This window comes from Cyprinus carpio, unplaced genomic scaffold, assembly GCF_018340385.1.
Source record: "Cyprinus carpio isolate SPL01 unplaced genomic scaffold, ASM1834038v1 S000006466, whole genome shotgun sequence".
NCBI lineage: Eukaryota > Metazoa > Chordata > Actinopteri > Cypriniformes > Cyprinidae > Cyprinus > Cyprinus carpio.
In genome coordinates, this window is record NW_024879145.1 from 463,973 (window position 1) to 484,444 (window position 20,472).

Genomic DNA, 20,472 nt, shown 5'->3' on the forward strand with positions numbered 1-20,472 from the left:
TTTAGAGCCTTGCATTTCAGCCCGAGCTCGACATGTTCACTCAGACAGAGACAGCAGAAAGTGCATCCAGTTTATTTTCTCTATTTTACAAAAGCACAACGTTTTGTTGATATTCATGTGAGTGTGCACAAAAATAAAAGTACACCATTTACAGTTCTGAATGAAATATTAGTATTATCTGTATGAGCAAAAATGACAGCGTACTTCAAGTTTGTTTCCACACTATTATGAAGAACAAAATGAAGTGATTGCACTGGCACCTCTGTGCATTAATAAGTCTGCTTCAACTTCCAACTCTCCGCACAAACACTTAGATATGTGCCTAATATTGCACTTATAAATGTTTAAAAACCAATATTTGTAATATGCTTTAAGTGTTCTATCTACAGATTTTATTTTAAGCAAGTCATGATGATTTGAGAAGGCTAAATTGATCAAACGTGATCAACCCAGCTGTCTGCCGCTGTCCACCTCACTAAAAAAACAAAAACAAACAAACAAACAAACAAACAAAAAAAACTTGAATTTAATTTTTTTTTTTCTAAATTTATTAAAAATGAAACAATAAGAAATATAACTTTTCGATTAAAAACAAAACTGAACTATTTTAATGGCTGCAACAGCAGCTGTGTAATTAGGAAGCGAGAGAGAGAGAAAAGAGACACGGGCTCCAGTCGGACTCAGGCCAAGAATATGCTGTCGGCCAAGGGCCAGCTATAGGGCTTAGGTTTGAGGCTCGTTCAGGGCTCTACCTGATTTCTGTGTTTGGAAACAAATGTTGTGAATCAGGGGTTGTTTTCTTTGTCTAATAAAGTTTTGTCTAATTCAAATGTTCTGTATCTTTTTTATCTTTATGTTTCCACATAAAAGATTTGAAATCAATCTCTAAGCACTTGCGAGTGTGAAGACACTGCCTCTAAAATGAGTTCTCCATCTTCTGGATCAAACAGTGATCAAACTCATGGGAAATCTTCCCTCTGCATTCAGTGATGCAAACAGTGACCTCTGACCATCAGGTAACATGCTACCCCCACATTTTTGCATTTAGCAGATGGTTTGTAAAGGATTAGTTCACCCAAAAATGAAAATTAGTCATTAATGACTCACCCTCCATGTCGTTCCAAACCCGTAAGACCTCTGTTCATCAACGGAACACAGTAAACAATAAGATATTTTAAATTTAGTCCGAGAGCTTTCTGTTCCTCCATTGAGAATGTAATGTACGGTATACTGTCCAACGTCCAGAAAAGGTTAATAAAAAACATCTTCAAAGTAGTCCATGTTTGACATCCAGAGGGTCAGTTAGAATTTTTTGAAGCATCGAAAATACATTTTGGTCCAAAAAATAACAAAAACTACGACTTTATTGAGCATTGTATCTTCTCTTCTGGGTCTGTTTGTGAGCACGCTTCACCAACACTGCAGTGTTAGTGATATCCGTTTTGTTTTTAACGAACTAATCACTCGATGTAACCGGATCTTCTTGAACCAGTTCACCAAAATCGAACTGAATCGGTTTGAAACGGTTCGCGTCTACAATAAGCATTAAAATCCACAAATGACTTAAGCTGTTAACTTTTTTTAATGTGGCTGACACTCCCTCTGAGTCAAAATAAACCAATATCCCGGAGTAATTCAGATAACGAACGAAAGATTGACTCGTTCTCGAGTCAAGAACCGGTTTGCATCGGTTTGTTCAGATTCTCACCAGTACACTGGAACCGAGAACCGTTTTTGTCAGACACGCCCGGTTCAAGAACCGAGGAGGCTGATGATACTGCGCATGCATGAATTCAGCGTGAAGCAGACTGACACACAGCGTGTCTGAACCGAACTGGTTCTTTTGAATGATTGATTCTGAACTGATTCTGTGCTAAGATTCATGAGCGCAGGTAAACCGAAGGTTGAATCAAGGGCAAATCATCGCCAATGAAGTCCCCATTTACGTCGAGCGCAAAAGAAACTGGTGAACCGTTTTCGGCAACCGTTTTATTGAATTGGAACTGTCCGAAAGAACCGGTTCGCGGATAAAGAACAGAACTTCCCATCACTACCGGTGATCCCCGAAAACCGATGCAACCGGTTCTTGACTCGAGAACGAGTCAAATCTTTCGTTCATTATCTGGCTCGGCTCGGTGTTCTTCCAGTTCTCTCTTCACAAGCAGTTCAGTCAGTGTAACTGTTGAAGTAAATTAATTACTCCGGGAATATTGGTTTATTTTTTTGACTCAGAGAGGAGTGTCAGCCCACATTAACAAAAGTTAACAGCTTTAAGTCATTTGTGGATTAATGCTTATTGGAGACGCGAAACCGTTTTCAAACGATTCAGTTCGATTTGGTGAAACTGGTTCAAGAAGATCCGGTTACATCGAAGTAGATTTGTTCTGTGAACTGGATATCACTAAAAACTGCAGTGTTGTTGCCGCTCACAACAGACACGGAAGAGAAGAACATGAATAAAACGGTCCCGGCATTTTTTATTGGTCGCCGTATTTTGTTATTTTTTTGGACCAAAATGTATTTTCGATGCTTCAAAAAATTTCCTAACTGACCCCCTCAGATGTCACATGACTACTTTGACTCCTCGATGTTCAGTTTTAATTACCTTTCTGGACATGGACCATTATACCGTACATCTACATTTTCAATGGAGGTTCAGAAAGCTCTCTGACTAAATCTGTAAAATATCTTAACCTGTGGTTTCGAAGATGAACGGAGGGTCTTACGGGTTATTGGAACGGACCATGAGGGTGAGTTCTTTAATGACATCATTTTTTTTTCATTTTTGGGTGAACTAACCCTTTAAAGGATAGTTCACCCAAAAATGAAAATTACCCCATGATTTACTACATCACCTCAAGCTGTCCCCGTAGGTGTATATGAGCTTTCCTCTGCCTTTTTAGACGAATACAATTAATATTAAAAATGTCCTGGCTCTTCCAAGCCTTTTTTTAATGACAGTGAAATGGGGGCCGAGATTTTGAAGTGAGAACCAAGTTTTTTATGTTTCAGCAAAGGGAAATCAGTCTCTCCTCTTTGGGCTTTTATTGAAACCCTCTGACATTCTTCTTTACAAATCCTTGTTTTGTACTTCTAATTCGTGACCCGTTGTTTTGTTTTTAGCGCTCTCTCCTCTGTGTTTTCCACATTTGTCACTTCGTCACCGGAGCTTACGCTACTCCTACATCCTACATTCATCCGCTGGAACGCCACACTCTCGTGAACGTGCGTACAACAGTTAATGGAAGCTAGAGACAAAGGCATCAATTCATAATTTTATTGATAAATGCCGATTCTGTTTATAGGGATGGGCGATATGGTCAAAAAATCATATCTTGGTTTTTGTGCGATATACAATATATAGGAGGGTTGCCATATATAATATAGGATCTCAGTATTTTTTTCTAGGTTTTTCTCTTTTTTGGATAAAAGAAACATATATTTATTTAAAGAAAATAATAATAATATTTCACATCCTGTCAAATGTTTGTCCAATGAAACAATGTTCATATTAAAGGAAAAGTGAAAATATATTTATATATTATGCTATATATTATTTGTGCAAAAAAGGGTTCAGACCAATCACATTACATTCTAAAGGAGCCCATGGGGAATACTTTTAATGATGGATGGCTGCACTTTATTTTACTTCAAATCTTGACTTTCATTCCCTTCCTTATAAAGCTTGGAAGCTAGGGACATTTTTTTTTATATAAATCTGGTTGTATTTGTCTAAAAGAAGAAATTCATATACACCTAGGATGGCTTGAGGGTGAGTAAATCATGAGGTAATCCACATTGGCACATTGTACATTCCGGAAACCTGCAGTTGGTGAGCGTCAGGCACTTTATGATAACATCAAAGAGGCACAAAATCACCTTCCCTGAACTTTAACTTTCACTTTTAATCTCTGTTGACTGAATGCTGTTAATTAAGACGATACAGTTAATGTCTGTTGATGATAATAAGACTTGAGTATAGTTAAAGCAGCGGCTCATAATCCTGGTCCTTGCGACCCCCACTCTGCATATTTTGCATGTCTCTCTTATTTAACACACCTAATTCAGATCATCAGCTTGTTAGAAGAGAACTCCATGCATGAACTCACTGTAAAATCTAATAAGTTGGGCTTACTTAAAAAAAGTATGCAAACTGATTGCCTTGAAAAAACTAATTTAAGTGAAATAGGAATAGTATGTTGTACTGACAAATGCTTAGTTAGTATAGTTAACTTACACAAGAGTTCTAGTAACTAAAAAAGAACTGTAGGGGGTACTTGATCCTTTCATTTAGGTTTACTCCGACTTAGTATAGCTACTTACTGACTCCCAGAATTTATTGCGCAGAATAAATTATGCAGTTGCTTTGTTTTACCGTGTTGTTTTTATTTGCCAATTTTATTTGCTGTCTTGTGTCAGTAGTAGCACCAACAAAAAGAGCAAATAAATGGCTATTGTTACAATTAATTGAAATAAATTAAACTTTATTGTTAACATTGTTGTGATTCACGTGATGAATGTTTAAGTCTGTGTTGTGACTTCTGCATATTACCACACACTATTTAAGGATTATATAAAAAGCATATGAAGGTATTTATGAAAAATAAAATCTCAAAAATGTCATTATTAAACGCACACAGAAAAATGCTTTCATTAAAAAAATAGGTCATTTTATAAAAGCAACCTATTTATTATTTCTCTTTGAAATCAAATAACTCTGATTTCATGATGCATTGCTGCATTAACAGAGAAAAAATTATAGTAATATAAATGAAGTTTCAAGTGCCCAACCAAAGGGAACGCTAAACACTACAATGGTGAGCTAAAAAAAAAAAAAACGGCAATTAGCAACATATTAGCGCACTGCTGCCTCTCACTGGTTTATTAATGTCATTGGTTCCTTTGTGGCTACTTGAATATTTTAAGTAAGTGTCACTCAAAACAGTAAGTAAATTGTTTTAATTGCCGTTGAAAGTAGCTGAAACTTAACAAAACCTAGTAAGTATAACAACTAAGTAAAGATAACTAATTAAATCTAAGTAAGGTAAACTATTGGATTTTTACAGTGCTGTGTTCCGATTGACAGAGTCCCTACACAGTGTTCACTGTTCTCTACTCCCTCACACAGGAAATAGGCCTGAAGGTTTACTTCACTTAAGAACATGGATTTGCACTACACCACTGCCTGGCACATCTTCACACACAGACAATTTACTACAGAAGTGTGAAGGGTTATTTAACAGTAATCATAAGATTTCTGCATAGAAGTATTTAATGTAAAATTTCAAATATTGTAAAACCTACAATAACTAAATAAATACACAAACACACAAACGGAAAAAATGAACAAATTTATAAAATAAAAATACAAACACACACAAAAAAAACAAATGTCTGAAAAGATAAAAAAAAAAAAAATAATGTGCAAAAAGTAGGGGATTACGAGGACCGGGATTATGAACCGCTGCCTTAAAAGCGTAGTTTACCCCTAATTAAACTCCTTTCAAAATTTCCTTAACTTCAAGCTGTTCCAAAACCATAATACTTTGTTTTATTACGAAACACAAATGAAGACATTTTTAATGAAAAGATGTGAGAGGTTTCTGTTTTTGTCCATTAAAAGTTTCAGAACACAAAAATAATTGAAATTTAAAAAGTGTTATAAAAAGCATTGTTAAACTTATCCATATGAATTGAGTGGTTTATGTTCAAGTCTTGTGAAAAAGATAGTATTTCCCTCTAGCTTTATATTGTTGATGAACAGATTTAATTTAGGCTTTTGGTAGACCCTTTGGATCTTCAAAGTTTTGGAGATGTGGACTTTGAAATGGGGGACAGAATCATTCAGGTTTCCATAAAAATATCTTAGTTTATGTTTCAGAGATGAATGAAAGTCTTTGTAATCTTTGTAATGATGTTACGGTGTGCACTTGACTTTTTAAAGCATGTCTGAAATGTGCTGTTTTGCCTTTTGCCAGTATCAGCAGGAGGAAGAGACAGAGTTCAGTATCTCCAAATCCCAGTGGTGTGTCAGTGAAGAGCAGCAGATCCATGGATAAACCCCTTAGATTCAGTGATAGATCATGACCTTGGGCGTCTGTAAGTATGAACATTTAAATCTCAGATTTATAAAACTATACAAAATATGCAACATATGCACTTCATGGGTGCAGATTTCTCATGGTCTCCAGCGGTCCCTGTAACCACTGTCATTGTCGTTTTTCCTGCTCTTGTCTTTTTCATGGGCTGATCAGATCTGTACCATCCTACTATCAAGCCCACATCAGGCAGAACAAAAAAATGAAACAGTCCTGCAGACACACACACTGGAAACTGGAGACCTGCAGAGAGTCAAAGAGCAGCACAAAAACCAGAATGAAGAACACGTATGTGAGATTGTTTGAGGGAATCAAACTCCAAGAGAATGAAACCCTCCTGAACAGGATCTATACACAGCTCTACATCATAGAGGGAGAGAATGAAGGGGGGTGAATGAAGAACATGAGGTTTTACAGATGGAGAAAACAACAAGCCAGAACAAAAACACTCACAAGAACACTCCAATCGACTGCAATGACATCTTTAAAGTTTCCAAATGAAGCAGGATGTGAGGAGAAAGACCAAATCAAGACTGCTCTTACTAAGGCATTGCTGGAATCGGAAAAACCCATCTCTGTTGCAGAAGTTTATTCTGACTGGGCCGAGGGAAAAAAAGCCAATCAGGATGTAGATTTCATGTTTGTGCTTCCCATTTCGAGAGCTAAACTTGATCCGAGATCATCAGTACAGTCTTCACACGAGACTTCTGCTGGACTTTCATCCTGAACTTCAAGATCTGGACTCAAAGATTTATGAGGAGTTGTAAAAGTGTGTGTTCATCTTTGCATGGTCTGGATGAAAGCAGAATCACACTGATGTTTCCAGACGCTCAGAAAGTTTGTGATCTGGACTGAGACTTCATCAGTGGGTGTGTTGATGTCAAACCTCATGAAAAGGGGAGCTGCTTCCCCTCTGCTCTCATCTGGATCACCTCCAGACCAGCAGCAGCCAATCAGATCCCCTCCGAATACATCAAACCGTCTGAACAGAAAATTCAGGGATTCAATGAACCTCAGAAGGAGGAATATTTCAGGAAGAGAATCAGTGACCAGCATCAAGCCAACAGAATCCTCTCACACATCAGAAAGAGCAAAGAAGCCTCCACATCATGTGCCCACATTCCCCCGTCTTCTGCTGGATCTCATCCACTGTGCTTCAGAAGCTCCTGGAAGAAGATCTGAGTGCAGAAAAATCCCTCAAACTCTGACTGAAATGTACATCCACTTCCTGCAGATTCAGATCAACATGAGGAAGCAGAACTATGAAGAGAGAGATCCAGAGAAACTTCCTGCAGTCCACCAGAAAAAGTGATTGTGAAACTTGCGGAAGTGGCTTTCAAACAGCTGATGAAGGGCAATGTGATGTTTCTATGAGGAGGAACCTGATTGAGAATGGCATAGATGTCACTGATGCCTCAGTGTATTCTGGGATTTGTACTCAGATCTTTAAGGAGGAATCTGTGATTCATCAGAGGAAAGTCTACAGCTTCATTCATCTGAGCGTTCAGGAGTTTCTCGCTGCCTTCTATGTGTTTTACTACCATATATGCAGCACTACAGAAGTAAGTTTTGATTCACTGCATAAATATTCCATGAAAGAGTAGTTGATAAAGCCCTTGAGAGTGAGAATGGACAGCTGGATCTGTTTCCTGCGGTTCCTGCTGGGCGTCTCACTGGAGTCCAATCAGAGACACTTACAGGAACTAATGTCACACACAGAGAACAGCTCAGAGAGCATCAGGAGAAACCACACAGTACATTAAAGAGAAGATCAAACATGGACATGGACTCTCCCACTGAAAAGATCCATCAATCTGTTTCTCTGTCTGCTGGAAGTGAAAGATCAGACTCTGTCCAGAGATATTCAGGTGTTTGTGAAATCTGACAAACACTCAGAGAAGAATCTCTCTGCTGCTCACTGCTCAACAATTGCCTACATGCTTTCAGATGTCAGAGGAGGTGCTGGATGAGCTGGACCTCCAGAAATACAACACACATCAGATGAGGGAAGAAGAAGACTGATACCAGCTGTGATCAAACTGCAGAAAAAAGCGTTGTGAGTATCTATGTATGTTTTTTTTTCAAACTATTTGTGTATTGTAAGTATATTTTATGCTACAAACAATGTCATCAAGAAGTGGCTCCAGTTTTTTGGTACTAATCAAAGAAAAATAAGTTTTTAGTTAACCCAAACTTTTAGCTGTAGAAACACTGTATGAGAGTACAGCAGCCCATTATCAGCTGTTTTGCTGGGTTTGGCACATCTGTTCATAAATCTCTTTAAAAAATTATATCTGCACTGCCTTCAGGTTTGCTTGCTGTAATCTTGCTGCTCAGAATTGTGAAATTGTGGCATCCGCTCTACAACTCCTCAAACTCTGTTCTGAGAGAGCTGGATCTGAGTAAACAATGACCCCCTGCAGGATTCAGGAGTGAAGCCTGCTCTCTGGTGGACTGAAGAGTCCAAACTGTCAGCTGGAGATACTGAGGTATTTAAGGAGCATTATAAAATATTAACCCTCTGGGGTTCGGCAAATGCGCCAGCCCATTTTTGTGGCATTTTTTTTTCTGATAACGCCAAAAAGAACCTAAATTACTCTGTCAATTTTGGATTGTACACCATACTTGGCCCACACGTCACTTCTTCAGAATTGAAGTGAACATATTGTTTATTTTGAATAAGTGGGTAGGATGATTTTCAACATCATTTCATAGCAAAAAAAAACTCTAAATCTCTACCACATCCAGTTCTCAAAAGCCTTGTGAACGAATGTTATGTTAAATGTGTTTTGCATGGCCTTATTTTCAGTGAATTAAAAAAATTTAGTTTTTTCCACTAATCACGCATAAAATCCTTGTTTTTTGTCCCTCAAAACACAAACATGTAACATGCAAGTTGCCTCACATATTTTTGTAGCAAACACAGTTTGTGCTGAATACAGTGGTAAATCAGGGACTTTAGCCATTAACCCCCAAAGACAAAGAGACAGCCACCTGTGGCTAAAAATAGCTATTGTTCTTAAATGTTTAAATAACAACTTAAAACAAATTTTAGCTTTTTTTAGATATTATCTCGTCCTATTTGTCTTATTGGACATTCAGATGATCTGTAGTGTATGTGATTATGTCATCATATTGTGACAACATTGATTTGTCCAGAAGAATCCAATGCATTTCCCATTCCTCTGAGCCAAACAGGAATGATTGTTGATGCTTAGTCCCCCACCCCCGTGCCCCTAGATTTTTGTTCAAACTGTCCCATATTCAACCAATAAACATAGGTTTTGGGTCTTTAGAAACCACCATTTAGGATTACTTCATTTGGAAATTTTTGAACAGACCGCCAAAGGTGGAAAGTAAAGTCTGTCAATGCATGCATGAAAACAAAAAACAAAATAACACATTGGGCATGAGAGAACTTTCTGAAAAAGCCCAGTACTTTGGTACTTTGTACTAAAGTACGTTGACATAAAACCAAACCAAAAAACAAGGGATGAAACAGTGGTACATTATTTGATAAGCACTGAAAATGTATGTCCTTCTTGTTGCTAGGCGATGTCCCGGGATAAAATCAATTCCCCCGATGCAGAGTACAGCCCAGCGTATTAATCATTTTATATTATGTATATTTTTGATGTAAATAATTTTTATATAGTTTCATAAAGATCATTTTCACTATCTTTTTCTGGTGCACTCCCTGCTGTATATTTCTCACTCATTTTGTGTGGTAGTAGACAATTTGTACAGTTGCTTTCAATACTAGCTACACTATATGCATTTGTTGTTCATACTCAGATTTAAAATATATTCACATTAAAAAAATTTTGTTGTTCATACTCAGATTTAAAATATATTTCTCTGAAAAAATAGTAACTTTTTTTTACTGTTTTTTTGTTATTATATAGCTTCCCCAAACATTTTTTTTTGGACACATCTATATTGTAAGTAAAACTAAATAGACCCTATTTTTTCACTGAAAAGCGCCTATAACACTATTGTAATAAATGGCTATAACTTGCTTTTGGGGAATGGTATATGTTAGACAAAAATTTTTTTTGAAAGTGTAAAACATCCAGATACTACCTTTCTAAAGAAAAAAAATCCAAACTTCCAGGAGTTTCTTGTTTGAGTACACAGTAAAAAAAAAAACAATTATTGCTTGCGTTTTCTTAAAATTTCTGGAAATTAATTTATGTCTTAGAGAAAAGAAAAGGAAAAGTGGGACTTTAAAATTAGCTAGACTGAAAAACTTCAAAGTTCTTCCCTTGTTTTAATAAATGATATAGGCCACTTGTATGCTGATTATTGGTAGAATAGGTCTTAAAACAAAGAAAATTTGCAGGCCCCGTGTCCAGGTGCCCAAAAATGTAGCAGTGTTGAAGTAACTCACTGACAGCAGAGTGTTAAAGTAAATGAGATAATTAGTGCTGACTATTAATTAAGTGGATCGGATTTGGACCATTATTGGAAAGACACCTGATGTTAACAAACAGAAATTACCAAAGGAGAAAATCAATTTCCGTCTCACCATTTATAGTAGGTTCAGTGTTTGTGTTTTAGTTGTTGGGGATCTTGACCCTTCAATTTTTGATAATTGATTTGTGTTTAAGCTCCTGTAACTGGAGTTATAACAGCCAGACAACTTAAAAAGTTGCAAAAGCCATCAAGTGTTGATGGTTATGTTTGAACATGATCAGTATTTGATGGTGAATAAACTGAAACTTATTTAGAGGCCTAGTTTGAGTTATGTTTTCTTTTTCAAATTTTGACAGCCTTGTGATTTCCACAGCAAGTGATTTTGGTATTTTCTATACATTGCGGAAAGGTTTTCTAACAAGCTATTCTGATATTTAAAAAAAAAAAAACTTTTGAAGAAGTCTTTTGTTTAGGCACACACAGACATTAAGAATCAGCATATGAATCTCAACAATGGTGACAAACAGTATATTCAAATAATTAAAAAAAATTTTTTTTTTTTTAAATAGAAAAATTGAGAGAATAAAATTATTTACAAAAGACAATTCAGCTCATAATTTATTCATAGCCACAATGATGGGGAACAATGGATTTTTTCATCCTGAATTTTTTTTTTTTTTTTGTTTTTGATCAAAGTAAATTTTAAAACCATTTGATTATCACCATCACATTCTGATTATGCCCCAGATCTTAAATTGCTCAACATAAAAAACATAACCAACCACCACAACGATCACTTTTCCTTTGGTTGTTATAACTCAAGTACAACAGCCAAACAAATCCTAATATTAAGAAATGTAAAGGGTCGAGAAATCACAACTAATGCAAACACTTGACCAAACTATAATGGTGACTTACAATTTTTGATTTCCTTTTTCCCCCTTTTTTAATTCTGCTTGTTTAACATCAAGTGTCTTCAGTAATGATCAATCATCACCTTAATTTTATCACCCTTATTATCTCATTAACATTTAATCTTCTTCAGTGTTTACTTCAACACTGCTTCAGTGTTTTATATGAGTCCACAACTCATTGTTAAATTAACATTGGGGATTTTGGTTGTTGTGTTACTAAACTGTGAGGGAATATTTCGTTTGGGTGGACTTCAGAATATTTGTTTAATCTTAGCCCACTGGGCAGTGCCGGCCCTACCTAATAAACAATACACAGCGGCTGCATAGGGCCCCCATGGCCACCAAGGGGCCCCCATGTCAGGAGTTTCAGACAGCAATCCATGGGAGTAAGGGCGAGATGATGGTGGAGATGGCAACAGCAGAGCTGAGCTGGAGCGTTACTCTGAAGCTGTACTTCCATTGGAATTAATTAAAAACCCCGGTTTTTCGTTGAACAAGCTGTAAGTGTCCTGACATGCAATTAATGCTGCAAACAATATCTAGGCTGTAATTAGTATGCACACTATAATAGGATGTGTAGTTATAGCCATCTTCTAGCTCTGTATCATGCTTGAAGAAAATTGTGGGGTTTCTGTTTGCGCTTTCATTTGAACATTGAGAGAGAAGCCTACTTTGAGTATGGTTTTTTGCACTTAAGAAATAACTGTTCCTTTTTTTATTATTATCATTATTATTATTGTTTTAGTTCTATAATCAATTTGAGAAAAAAAAGTTCAGATAGGAGGTCAAACAAGTACAATACTATAGGTCTGAAGAGACTCATGAAATCAATACAAAAAACGAAAATAATTCACAAGTCAGAAAGCAGAACTGAGATGGCATTTATTGCAATATTAGTTCAAACATTTCAAATGCACCTGCAGACTATTTGTCCAGGCATGTTTTTCATCACTGAAGATTTCTTAAAATAGTATAAAAATATTGTCTAGGTCTCTTAGTGAACCCCTATCTCTTGTCTCGTCTCAGATTTTTTTGCCTTCACTTTGATGTTGCCTTATTCTGCTTCAACATGTTTACACTTATGTTTGATTATTTTTACATTATATCTGGCCTGTCATGCCAGCCCGGAAAATTAATTTCTTCTTCTATTATTAATTATTATGTTCTCTAATGTATTTTTCCATAAATAGGTGTTTTTGCTTTAAGCATTTATCTCACTGAATTTTGATACATGTCTCTAAAGCAATCGTTAAACTCTTTAATTTAAAATGTATCAACTCTTTAGTTTTAAAAGTTTGCTTAAATGGGTTGTTGACATGACATGGCATTTTCACTGTCACACAAGAAAAAAAAAATAATAATATTGTCATCATTTAAAATGTATTTGTCTTACATGGACCCATTGTTATAAAAACTGAAAGAAATAAAGAATAAAAAGCTTTGTATTATTATTATTTACATTTTTGAGTACTTTTATAAATTAAAAAGAAAAGCATACAATTTTTACGTAAATACCTCAGGCATAATTTTTACAAACCAGAAAGCAACCATATTGTCGGCCTAGATCCTGGCCCAAATCTGGCACATGTGGAATGATGATCTGGCCCACATGTAGCGTGGGATATGATGGCACTTGGGCGGACCGCTCCTGTTTGCCAGATCTGGGCCACAAGCAGGCCATAGCAATGCCCCACATGTCAGCCAAGAGGCAAAGAAAATAAACCACACTGGGATCTTATCTGAGCCAAAAAACTTCATATGTTAATTATAGAGGTCCTCCTCAGCTTGTCTAAGCTTGTTTACAAGTAAAATCACTGAAGGAAAGAAAGAGACAGAAAAAAAAGAGATGAACAGAAACACAACTGATGAAATCAATGAAATCAACTGAAGATAAGAAACATTAAATCTCTGAAGATCTCAGCAGAGGAGAATTAAACAACTCCACAAACAGCATCACTAGCTTCACATATTACTAACCAGACTGACTTTATGTAAAAGGTCTACAGAAGTTCTTATTGAGAATTAACAGGGTTTAAATCTAATGTTTGTTGAATTTGAAGTCACCATAATGGTGATTGGTGTTTCCATTAGCTGGGCTCTTAACTCTTATTATTAATCCTTTCGTTTTCTGTGCCAGTTTGTTAGACACATTTGCAGTATGTTGATAGTTTGTTGTTGATGGTTTTACAATAGTGATGGGGATTTATGGCTCTTTGAGGGGATCCGGATCTTCGCGATCCGTTCCTTTTGCTTCAAAGAGCCGTTCAAAAGAACGGCTCTTTTGGCTCTTTTTAAATAAGAAGCCAGCTTGGGGGCATCTCAGTTTATCCTGGAAATAATCACTGGGAGGAGATGATGAGGTGAGATTTTTGTCGTAGTCAATTAATTTAAAACTCAGATACACACACAACCAATATCCACACTGAAGTTTTTGATTATTCTGAAATATGTGATTATTACCTCATTTGTCATGTGTGGAATATATTCCATAGGGTTGGCACAAATCCCTCTGCTTAGACAGTGAAATCTCTATTTTTTTGGATTTACCTTTAGTACAAAGTGTGTGTGTGTGTGTGTGTGTGTGGTGTGGGGGGAAGGTATAGGTGTGTGTGTGGTGTTGTAAAGCTACGTTGACTTATGTTATTCATACAATACCTACCCACAAATATACATCAAAAACAAAGCCGGCTGCAATGAATTTCTGTGCAAAAACCAGCTTTTACTACAAACACTTCCACACAAGAACATTGTTATCACACAAGAACATTTTGATAGAAAACAAAAAATATTTAAAGTAGATTAAAATTAGACAGAGGCACGCAGGGTTTTTTTCCCACTGGAGTACTCACGTGAAGGATGCGTGCACAACTAATAACTAATAAATCATCACGCTATAAGGGTTTGGCCTGCGCTGGGTGCGCCCCCTCCCCCTATAACTGTTCGTCTCGCGGAGGAGCTCATTTGTGTGCATCTGTGTGAAACACGCATAGGAAAAAAGAACGACAGAAAGAACGGCTCCCCTCACATCACAAAAAGCTACTAAAAGACCCAACAACAAAACAGCAAAAATTCAAAATAAATGCATGAACCAAAGTTAGAATTAAAGTAAATAATAGGACAATTCCACTGCATAATTTATTCATGCTGTGATGCATGCTGGGAGTTTTGTACTGTGGTACCCAGCATACATTGCAACATTAAACTTTATATTGCCACCATTGTTGAGGTTCACGTGTTGATTTATGATGACTTTGTGCATTAGTGCCATTTTAGCGTTTTGTTTTTTAAATCTTTAACTGGTTCTGTTGTACTATTAATATTATGCTGCAGTTTTACACAGCATATCTATTATTGGTAACAACACAATCGTTATAGTCAAATTACATTAATGAACACCAATAGCTGACTATCATCAGCTGAAGTCATTTTGCTTTTGTTATTGCAAATGTTGTTTTTGATAAAACTACACCATCACAACAAACAGCCAATAAAAATGAGCTAGCAGTAATAAGAAATAATATCTAAACAGAAATATAGTCAGTTGGGTTGGTAACAATTGAAAGCTGGAAATGCTGTTTGTGGAGCTATTTAATCCTCCTTTGCTGAGATCTTCAGAGATTTAATGTATTTTATTTTCAGCTGGATTCATCCAAGGCTGTGGCTGCAGTCAGTTGTTGTTGTTCCCTGTTCATTTATTTTTTTCTGTCATCTTATTTCTTTCAGTGATTTTGCTTGTTAACAAGCTTAGACAAGCTGAGAGGACTCTATAAATAATATACACAGATTTTACACAGATTTTGTGGCTCGGATAGTGTGGTTTATTTCTTTGCTCTTGGCTGACATGTGGCATTGCTATGGCCTGCTTGTGGCCCAGATCTGGCAAACAGGAGTGGTCCACCCAAGTGCCATCATTCCACGCTACATGTGGGCCAGATCATCATTCCACATGTGCCAGATGTGGGCCGACAATATGTTGTTATCTAGGAAGTGTCTATTTTAGTAATTGGCAATCATTTTTTCATCCATATATTTCTAAAAACATATGAACTTGATGCATGATGTCACTGAAAATTTTGTCCTCCGGTGTGACACCATATCCTGTTTTTAAACTCCATGGGCAACTTTAATTAGTTGAAGGAAAAGTATATAACAAACAAAAAAAAAAAAAAAAAAGTCAACTACCCAAATCAATTTCCCTATCTATGTCTTGAAAGATAAATATATTGAGTAAAACAAATTTGTAAAACTTTACAATTAGGTGTCAGTGTAGGATGTGTACATTGGGATGGCATGCGGGTGGTAAGGTGAAAACACTGTATGGGGGCCCCTTTTGAAAAATCTGCTTAGGGCCCCCAAAACACAAGGGCCGACGCTACCACTGGGCTAAATAGAAACTTTGGATTGTTTTGGTTATTTTCTATGAGTTTGCATATATGCTTAGCCCTGGCAGCTATTAGAGCCTGTTTATAGCTGTACATATTAATTTTCCATGCAATTCTAAAAATTCCAAGTTTTAGTTTTTTTTTTTTTTTTTCCATTTGCGCTCAAGATTACGAGTTTCTTTTTTGAGATAATGGGTATTACTGTTGTACCATGGTTGCGTACATTTTTTTAAAGGGGTGGTTGATTGCGATTTTCACTTTTTTAACATCTTTTAGTGGTGTAATGTTGCTGTTTGAGCATAAACAAAGTTATGACACTGAAAGTTCAATGCAAACAGAAATATCATCTTTTTAAAATTATGGCAGTTTAATGTATACAAAAACGGCTGGTATGAATGAGCTACGTTTCCGGGTTTTGTGACATCATCTGGCTAAAGTCAGATGTAGTTCTTAGGCTTGTTTGAGATGCGCCTTGCCTCACCTGAAATGTAGACGAGAGTAGGCGGCTGCAGTAAAGGGGAGGGTCAAAAAAAGACCTTTGAAGTCGGACACTTCCTGAATCTCTCGCTGTTTTTTATCGCAGACGAAGTGGATGTATGGAGGAGATCGCGTTCGCGTTTTTTATCGCAGACGAAGTGGATGAAATACCACTGTTTTGTCATCATGTGCATCAATTGCTTTGTTGGGAACTGCTGAACACAAAGGAGGAAATTTAGAAGAATGTTTGCAAACAAGCAGGTTTCTGCCACCATTCACGTCCATAGTATTTTTCCATACTATGCAAGTCAAAGCTGTTTTGTCTCAAGTCAAGTCAAGTCATCTTTATTTATATAGCGCTTTAAACAAAAAAGATTGCATCAAAGCAACTGAACAACATTAATTAGGAAAACAGTGTGTCAATAATACAAAATGACAGTTAAAGGCAGTTCATCATTGAATTCAGTGATGTCATCATGCAGCTCAGTTCAGTTTTAAATGGTATCTGTGCAATAATTTGCAATCAAGTCAACGATACTCGCTGTAAATGAAGTGTCCCCAACTAAGCAAGCCAGAGGCGACAGCGGCAAGGAACCAAAACTCCATCAGTGAGAGAATGGAGAAAAAAAACCTTGGGAGAAACCAGGCTCAGTTGGGGGGCAGTTCTCCTCTGACCATACGAAACCAGCAGTTCAATTCCTGGCTGCAGCAAAGTCAGGTTTGTGCAAAAGAATCATCTGTTTCCTGTGGTCTTGTCCCATCTGAGACAAGGTCTTTACAGAGGATCTGTCTCTGGGGCTCTAGTCCTGGTCTCCGCTGTCTTTCAGGGCTGTAGAGGTCCTCTCTAGGTGCAGATCCACCATCTGGGCTGGATACATACTGGATCCGGGTGACTGCAGTGACCATCTGACTTGGATACAGACTGGATCTGGTGGCCACGGTGACCTCGGAATAAGAGAGAAACAGAACTAATATGAGCGTAGATGCCATTCTTCTAACGATGTAGCAAGTACATCGGGTGTTATGGGAAGTGTGTCCCGGTTTCCGGTTTACCTAATTAATGCAGCCTAAAAATCTTTAACGGATTTGGATATTAGAAGTGTATTAGTATGTTATGTGTAAGCCAGGTTAAAGAGATGGGTCTTTAATCTAGATTTAAACTGCAAGAGTGTGTCTGCCTCCCGAAAAATGTTAGGTAGGTTATTCCAGAGTTTGGGCGCTAAATAGAAGGATCTGCCGCCCGCAGTTGACTTTGATATTCTAGGTATTATCAAATTGCCATAGTTTTGAGAACGGAGCAGACGTGGAGGACTATAATGTAACAAGAGCTCGTTCAAATACTGAGGTGCTAAACCATTTCAGGGCTTTATAAGTAATAAGCAAGATTTTAAAATCTATACAATGTTTGATAGGGAGCCAGTGCAGGGGTTGACAGGACCGGGCTAATATGATCATACTTCCTGGTTCTAGTAAGAACCTCTAGCTGCTGCATTTTGGACTAACTGGAGTTTGTTTACTAAGCGTGCAGAACAACCACCCAATAAAGCATTACAATAGTCTAACCTTGAGGTCATAAACGCATGGATTAACATTTCTGCATTTGACATTGAGAGCATAGGCCGTAAATTTAGATATATTTTTGAGATGGAAAAATGCAGTTTTACAAATGCTAGAAACGTGGCTTTTCTAAGGAAAGGTTGCTATCAAATAGCACACCTAGGGTCCTAACTGATGACGAAGAATTGACAGAGCAGCCATCAAGTCTTAGGACAGCGTTCTAGGTCATTACATGCAGAGCTTTTAGGCCCATATAATTAACACCTCTGTTTTTTCAGAATTTAGCAGTAAGAAATTACTCGTCATGCAGTTTTTTATATCGACTATGAATTCCGTTTTTCAAAATTGGTATGTTTCGCCAGGCCGCGATGAAATATAGAGCTGAGTATCATCAGCATAACAGTGAAAGCTAACACCGTGTTTCCTGATGATATCTCCCAAGGGTAACATGTAAAGCGTGAAGAGTAACGGCCCTAGTACTGAGCCTTGCGGTACTCCATACTGCACTTGTGAACGATATGATATAGGACGATGTGGGCCCTGGCATTGTGGCAGCAGCCGAAGAACTCTCACAGGAGGAAGAGGGTGAGCTGGGCCCACAGGCTTTGGTGGTTGTGGGGCCTCCGTTTAGATGTGCACTGGCTGTTTAGCAAATCACAACACACTGGGCCCTCTGGTGGCCGGCCCGGTATGGAGAACCCACAAGGCTCAGTACTAGGACCATTGCTTTTCAACCTGTGCATGCTGCCATTGTGAGAGTGCCATTACGAAACATGGTGGCAGTTTTCACTGATATGCTGATGATGCTCTATATATTGTTACTCGGTGTGTCCTTTTATCTTATACCTTTGTTGAGGCATTTTCTCCTGATAACCCCGAAAAGAACTTAAATTACACTTTCAGTTTTGATCGTACAGATGAGAGCAACACATCAATCGAATCTGTAAGGGGTCTACTTTTATTTGTATACACACATAATAACAACAAAACTTGGGGGGGAATCCCACTTACGTATCAATTCATGGTTGCTCTGTCAAGTCTTTGTTGTCAGTTAAGAGAACCTGAGTGTGCTCTCTGATAGAAATCCTTCTTTTGAAAGTCACATTTCCAGCATTCATAGAACTGCGTTTTTCCATCTTAAAGGGGTCATCGGATGCTACATGCACTTTTACAAGTGGTTTGAACTGAAATGTGTGTTGGCAGTGTGTGTACACAACCACCCTATAATGATAAAAATCCACCCAGTGATTTTTTTTTTTATCTGCTTAAATCATTTTCCCTTTCTCAAATCGAGCCGATCTCAGATGCCTGTCTGTGTGACGTAACAAAGACAGGCCCCCTCCCACGATAGTTTGATTGACAGTGATGTTTCAGCACAGACTGGACAGAGTTGGGGTAGCTCTAGCCCTGAGCAATGGGCATGCCAAAGGTGGGGGCATGTCGAAAGGTGGGGGGCGTGCCAAAAGGTTTCTCATTGGTGAAACGAATGGTAGGGGGTGTGCCAAAAGGTAATGCGAAAGCTGGCTGTTTAAAAAAAAAAAAAAAAAAAAAAAAAAAAAAAAAAAAGCTGGCGAGCCATATACTCTTAATCGCAGATTAAAAGGAAGCCATAAATTCAACATAATCCTATAAAACCAAATTTAATTTTTCCAAGGTAAAAACAGCGGTTAATGATATTAAGAATATTATTTTAAATTACTTTTGAAACTAACTTCAAAAATTTTACTGACCGTCATCACCACCGCAACTTTAGGTCCTTGATTTATCAATAATCAAAAAACAAATTACAATTATTTTTTCGGGAATACAAATGTCTCTTAACACGGTTTAGTCGCACTAGCTGTTCTTAAGTTAAAGTCAAAAGTTGTATTGTTAACATTAGTTAATGCACTGTGAAGTGAACTAATAAGAACAAACAACGAACAGCTGGTATTTTTATAAACTAACAAAGTTTAATAAATACTGTATCAAAGGATGTATTGCTAATATAGTCAATGTAGTTAATACATCAGTGGTCACAAACAAATGAAACCTTATTGTAAAGTGTTACCCTTGAAAAACTATGTTTTGCCCTGATAGAGAAAAATATATAGTTGACAAAACCACTAAATTATAAAATTGTAAAAAATTATTTCAGAAGAGTTTAGTAACCTTATGTTAAGTGACAGAAAGCAAACAGACACAGCTTTATCCCCTAAAACAATTATTTAGCTTTCAGTTTCAGTCTCCCCACACAATTCAAGTAAAAAAAAAAGATAGATAGATAGATGATAGGTAGTAGATAGATAGATAGAATAGATAGATAGATAGATAGATAGAGAGAGAGCTTAGATAAACCAACTCATTTATTTCATTCTGTAGTAGCAGTCCACAGAACAGAATCCAGGCAAACTCTTTGTCTGAAATAGAAAGCTGTGGAAGACCCCTTCTTTCCATGGCTACAATATCCACGGGAGTTTTTTGTAGATGTATCCACAGCCATCACACCTGCTGAGCTCAAACCTCTTTGTAGGTCTTCATCACATCTGGACTGACAGACTTCCAGTCAATTGATACCTACACAAGAAAAAAAAACAAATGTTTGAGAGATTCAAACAAAAGTTAACAATAAGTAGAACTAAATAGAAA

At 37.1% G+C, this 20,472-nt stretch overlaps 1 pseudogene; it reads left to right on the plus strand.

Moving 5' to 3' along the window:
- The window catches only part of LOC109065629, a 150,301-nt pseudogene that overhangs the window by 112,904 nt on the left and 16,925 nt on the right, over positions 1 to 20,472 (plus strand).